Source organism: Neovison vison, chromosome 14 (assembly GCF_020171115.1).
Source record: "Neovison vison isolate M4711 chromosome 14, ASM_NN_V1, whole genome shotgun sequence".
NCBI lineage: Eukaryota > Metazoa > Chordata > Mammalia > Carnivora > Mustelidae > Neogale > Neogale vison.
The window spans coordinates 5,304,689-5,311,096 of record NC_058104.1 but is presented as its reverse complement, the minus strand read 5'-3'; the positions used below and the strand labels follow the sequence as shown (position 1 = coordinate 5,311,096).

General features: G+C 56.3%; 1 long non-coding RNA gene across 1 annotated transcript; it reads right to left on the bottom strand.

Annotated features, from left to right (window-relative positions):
• Positions 1-209: 209 nt before the first annotated feature.
• On the bottom strand, positions 210-5,498 carry LOC122895935. The gene is made up of 4 exons (XR_006382337.1): positions 5,393-5,498; positions 3,984-4,091; positions 3,415-3,735; positions 210-482 (listed from the first exon to the last, which is right to left on the bottom strand). It is a non-coding gene; the product is annotated as an uncharacterized LOC122895935 (long non-coding RNA).
• Between the last annotated feature and the right edge of the window lie 910 nt (positions 5,499-6,408).

Genomic DNA, 6,408 nt, shown 5'->3' with positions numbered 1-6,408 from the left:
TATACTGATTTTAAAAGGAAGGTCTTCCGTCCTCACGCGAACGGATGGCACGCCGCTATTCTTCAAGCCATTTTTTTTCCCCTTTTGGCTCAGTGGGTTAAAGCCTCTGCCTTCGGCTCAGGTCATGATCTCAGGGTCCTGGGATCGAGCCCCGCATTGGGCTCTCTGCTCCGCGGGGAGCCTGCTTCCCCCTCTCTCTCTCTGCCTGCCTCTCTGCCCACCTGTGATCTTTGTCTGTTGAATAAATAAATAAAATCTTAAAAAAAAATGTTTATGAAAAAGAACGTGCTTCCATTCAGAGGCGTAAAAATCTTGGACTGTTGGTCCTCATGCCTGATAGGGGCCGCAGCATCTGGACGGAAAAAGCCATTTCTCTCTGCGACAGGAAAATCCGAACGCTGGCCCACAGATACCAGGCCTGCTCCCTGGGAAATGAAGACTCATCTCGGTCAGTGACGGCTTGCTGTTTGGCCTTGGTGTGTCTGTTTAAGAAAAGAAGCCAAACTTCATATTTATAGAATAACGAATAACGCAGTACTAGTTCCTGGTTGACAGCAGAATGGCAACATCAGAATGAAAGACAAGCATGGGAGCTGAGAGTCAAGGTTATGTGAGGGGAGGGAGAGAGATGGAATTTTTTTTCCTCTTCCCACCTTCCTAGTAGGTGTCTGCTTTAAAAAAAAAAAAATCATGTAATTGGTTGTTTTTTGATTTTTAAAATAAAGAGGGGGCTGCATGCAGGCGAGACTGCTCGCTCACGGGCCCCGCCTCCCGCGTGGAGCCTTCTGGAGCATGTGGGGGACCTGGTCACGTTCCAAATCCCCCTCCAGCCGCCAGGAAGCAAGTGTTGTTTGTGTGAGTCTGGGAGCCCTAGCATCTTGTTGGTGTCATACTGGAGAGCGGTGGGGGGGTGGGGGGGTCCGTTCTGCTCAGGTCTCTACAGAGCTCTTCCTGCTTCGAAAAGGGGTTTTGTTTGACTCTTTTTGGCCTCGGGGGCACCAAAGGGAGTGATTAACAGGGAACCACCTCAAGATTTCAATAGAGAGCTCCCACGGCGGGCAGGGCCTTTGTTTGGCAGAAAACAGGCAATAAAGCCGAGATAGGGCTGCCAGCTGGGAGTCCGGTCCTGGTCCTCCGCTGCTTGGTTTTGCCCCTGCCGGGCCAACCTCAGACCTGTGCTGGTCTGTAAAAATGCATCTGCCTGCATCCTGGGCAGTGCGATTCGCAGGAGCTTTCTCCTCCGGAGTGGGCTCTGGAGTCTGGCCGGCAAAGTGGGGAGGCCTGGCCTCACAAAGCGCTCGGTGGCCAGGGGCCCAGAGACCCTGTTCTCTTTTGTGAGATCCCACAGGCAAGAGAAGAGCAAAGGCGTGGGGGGAGGGGGGCTGGGCCCTGGTGGCGTGTGGTCCTGGGGAAGGGGTTGCGAGACGGCCCCTCCATGGAGGTGCCAAGTTGGCTGGGCCTCCAGGCCTCAGTGCTGGGAGTAGAAGACAGGCTCCTATGACCACAGCAGAGTCTAGGGAGTGCTTGGGAAGTGGAAGGGAGGGGACATGGCAGAGGGGAATTAAAGCAGGAGACAAAGCAACAGCCAGGAGGTCCCGGCCCGGCAACCGTGGCCCCAGCAGGTCCCACACCAGCTTGACATTGCTTGGGTGCCTGAGTCTGAGCGCGGGCATCAGCGGGTTGTTCTAGACACAGCTGAGTGAGGGGCAATGGGGACGTTTCCCTTCCTCAGAGCACAGACCCCTTCTCTCCATTGACGAGCTGCTGGGTGCCAGGCAGGGTGGACGGCAGCCTCCGGAGCAGATTCCAAACTCAGGCTCTCAGCATCGGCGGCTCTGACTCAGTGGGAGGCCCAGCGCTAACATGGCCACCAGCGATTTCACCCAAGCGTGGAAGTGCTTTGTGACAAGACTTCAGAGGTAGGGGCGCCTGAGTGGTTCAGTGGGTGAAGCGTCTGCCTTCAGCTCAGGTCATGATCTCAGGGTCCTGGGATCGAGCCCCTCACTGGGCTCTCTGCTCAGCAGGGAGCCTGCTTCTCCCTCTCTCTCTGCTCCTCCCTCTTGCTCCTTCTCTCTCTCTCTCTTGCTCAAGTAAATAAATAAAATCTTAAAATGAAAAGAAAAAAGACTTCAGACACAATGGCGCGTACTGGTTGAAGCGGGGAGTGCATTAAGCCGCTCAGCCTGTGGCTACAAACTGCTCGGGTCCATTTACAGACAACAGACGCTGACTTCTCCCAGCCTGGAGGCCGGGAGTCCAAGCTCAAGGTGCCAGAAGACGGCAGCCAGGCGGCAGAAAGCCTCCCAGGGCTTTAGCCACGAAAACGTGGTGCCCAGCGCGCCGTGCCCAACACACCCAACTCCAGGGGGAGCTGCGGATCCAGAATCCAACATCCACCGTCCACTGTCCCTCATGCCCCCCCACTCCGCCCTCCCCAGGGTACAGCTTCACGTGATGACCTAACAAGGACGCAAACTCAGCTGTCAGGAGCCAGAAAACTCAACTCGAGATGGTCTCAACAATGCCGAGCTGTGTCGGTCCACACGATGGGGCTCTGGATGTGGGTAGAATTTGGGGCTGGCTTGACCTCACGGCCCCAACTCCCTCAGTCGGCAGTGAGGCCGGCTCTGCTTTCTTTCTGCGGCAGCCTGGAAGGCCACGGCCACAGAGCTCGCCCCTTCCCATGGCCTCTCTTCTCACAACAGCATCTCAGAAGGAAAGAATACTTTTCTGGAAATTCCTATCAAACGGAGGCCTGACCTCTCCCCGATGGCCATGAGAATGGCAGACAGCGACCGACTTAGATTCCTGAATCACTCACCATGCACAGCACAGACCCAGCTGGGCGCAGAGCTGGGGGAGCCCCCCCACCCCCCGACGGCTCCACAACACGTGAGGGCTACAAGGGACAAAGGCCACACCACACGGTCCCCTGACAGCATCTGTCCCACCGAGTCCTGTCCAGCGGTGCCCTGAGCAGTTACTCTGGTCATCTCCACGTTAAAGGTGAGCACCTAGAGGCGTGCTGAGACACACAGGCAGGGAGCTCTGGCACCGAAGTGTAAACGGGGCTTGATCCTGACCTCACACCCACCTCACAGTGCGGACAGGCCATGCAGTCAGGACAGAGAGTCATCAGGATAAAGAAAAAACCCCAAATGGAAAACCGCTGTAAGTTTCCTTACAGTCACACTGTCTAAGAGCATTCTGGTCAGCACATGGGTACAGTTCTTTCCTGCTCTTTGTATGGTGTACCGTGTACATTTCATCTCCCCAACCTTTTAAAATTGAGGAATGTAATGCATGTACACACACACACACACAGGTGCATACATCTCGCAAATAAAGATGTGTTCACTTTCTGCTTCAGTATAACAAACGACCACAAATTTGGAAACTTAAAAATGCACTTACCTCCACTTCTGTAGGGCAGGAGCTGGGGCTTGGCTATAGCTGGGTCCAGCTCAGTGTCTCCAGGGTCTATGATCCAGGGACAGGCTGACCTTTGCTCTTGTCTGGAGATGCGAATCTTTCAAGCTCATTCAGGTCAGTGGGAGATGCGTATCCTTGTGACTGCATGACCAAGGGCCCCAGCTTCTTCCTGGTTGCCGGCGGGAGGCCACCCTCAGGTTCTGGAGGCTGCCCACAGTCCCCGGCCATGTGGTCCTCTCTGGGGGCTGTTCACTTGGCTGTTTGCTCCTGCAAGGCCAGCTACAAAGTTCGTCTCCAGTCATCCTGGGAAAACAAGCATGATAGTGTGACATCCATCATCCTTCACAAATGACATGACATCGTCAAAGGAAGGACATCCCGCCCCTTTCACCAAATTCTGTTGGTCAGAAGCACATGACAAGTCCAGCACACACTCGCACGGAGAGGATGATACAGGGAATTGACTCACTGGGGGTCCCCTTGGGGTGTGCCTAAGTAGAACCTAGGTGAAGAAACGAAACATCGACCACCAACCTGGAAGCCTAACTTACCTACTCCCGTCTCCACTTAGGAGTAAGACCATTGCCAAGCCGGAACCGGCTCACGAGAACCAAATGTTAAATCTTCAGGCATCCTGTGGGCTTGCTGTTGAACAGGTACTATCAAAAGTTAAAATTAGGTAAGTTTACAGTGAAATCGGTGCTATTGACAACAAGGTTTCAAAATCCGTTACTTCCCAATTATCCTACCTTGACCTATGCTCTCCAGATTATCTACATCTATCAGATCCCTATGCTGGAAGTAGCATTCTCAACCCTGCCCTCAGACACTCCATGTTGGCCGCTTGAAATCGGCCACCGGAGGAATATTTATATTGCCAGAATCTAGAAATTTTACAGTTCAGAGCTTGGAGGTTGAAAAGGGTGGCAGACAAAACAAAGACTATGCTGCATAGATTGCACGTGTCTGGCAGAGCCTAAAGTATTTGCCATCTGACCCAACCCCTAGTCTAGACTTCAAGTAATAGAGAAAATTAACAATGTATTTAAACTTAACTTTGTGTCAAGTCTGTAGCCCTTATCTAGTAAACAGCACAAAAGCTGAGGGAAAACTGTATTTGGAAGCCACCATCGAATTTGGCAAAGCAGTTGTTCACAGCACTGATGGAATTCCCACGTCTCTTTGGCTTCCTTCCTGTCTTACTTATTAATGTAACATCAGCCGTGTTCATACCCCGGATTACATTGACTGACAAGTTTGTCGGGAAAATACTAGGTTGGGAGGCAACTCAATCTGCCAGATGGGGGGAGAATTTCAACTAGGGGTTGGCCAGGGTACAAGAGTCCAGCGAAAGCAAGTAAAAGCGTTCTCCGAGCATCAGTGGGCTCTAAGAGATTTAGAAACGAGACTTTTGTTTATCATACAGAGGGGCGCTGCCCTTGCTTGGTATCAGGGACATTCCTAATAAACTGAAGCATGCCTACAGTCCCATGGCCTGACCTTCATCATGAGCCCTTCCTGGCTTCCCCGGGGAACTCGGCCAGGTTTAGAGTCGCCTCTTTCCCACGGGTGACCCAGGCCCCTCAGAGCCCAGAGCAGCGCCTGGCACACAGGCATTTTAGATGTTGCTGAAGCATGCAAACTCCAGCGGAATACTGACTTTGACAGGGCAACCCGCAGTAGCAAAGCAAATGTGAGCCATTCCGAGAAAATGACAAAAAGGAAGGGAAAAAAAAAAAAAAGTCGGGGGTGGGGTGGGGAGTTTGCTTTCTCAGGTCGGTAGCCTCCTCCTGTCTTTCTGGCATTAATGGGGTATAAAATCAAAGGCGGGTCGAACAGCCCTACTAGGGGGCCGCACAGCCATGTGCTCAGCGTGCGCTCCGCAGCTGACGGGAGAAGCTGGACACGTCACTGCTCCACTCTCTCGGCCACCCGCCAGCGCCGCCCAGCCCGCATTCACCTCGCACGGGGCACCAGGGAGCGCCCCCCTGGCCGCCGCACAGCAACGGGGACTCAGGATGCCGGCGGCGAGCCCAGAGCTCCGCCTCCGGGGCCACGTGGACGCCGGAGGCCCCGCCCCGCCTGCCGCGGGATCCCAGGGCCAGCCCGGAGCCGGCGCCGCGGGCGCGACCTTGGGCGGGTCGTACCGCCCCCGCCCGGGACCCCGGGATGGGCGGAGGCGCAGCTGTCGCGAGGACTTAACCGACCCACGCCTCGCTCGCGCGCAGACCGGAAGGCGCGTCGTGACGCGTTGTGCGCAGGCGCGACGTGCAGTGCAGGGCGCGGGGCCGCCACCTGGGGGCGCAGCTGGCCGCCGGCGCCGCGGGGGGAAGGGAGGCGCAGCGCTGGGACCGGACCACGTGCGCACCACGTGGCGCACCCGGCAGCCCGGGACCCTGGTAGGGCGACACGACCCGCCACACCGCGCAACCAGCAAGCCAGAGAAGGCGAAAGAATCGGTCTCCCCGCTGGCACCCCTGCTGACCTCTGGCCTTCGACCCCACCACCTTTAGGGTTACCCCTGGCCAGTGGCCGCGCGGTATGTTTATAAACAGAGCTCCCGGCGGGACCTAAACCCCGGATCGCGGATTATCTCCCGGGGAGCGGAGCCTCATGCGCATGTGCTTTGTGCCCTCTGCGTGGCTCTTTCTGCGCAAGCACACTGGCGAGAGGGCACGCCTCCGCACCGGGCTGGGACGTGTGTCCGGGATGGGGAGGGCGGCGGCCAGGAAGAGCTGGGGATCACGGCTGAAGCCTCTCCAGGCCCTGCGGGGGTCCTGCCGTGGCTACACCCCGCAGCAGGCTGCCTGGGTGCCCTGAGCTGGGGTCTCGGTCTCGCCTGTGAAGGAGACCTCAGGTGGCTGGCCGGGCATGTGAGCTCTGGACCCGGCCCGATGTCCACCTTGGCCCACGTGGAGGCCCCAGAGAGTGTTTAAACACAGCAGCTGCCCGCCCCCCCCCACCCCGCCAGCCTCC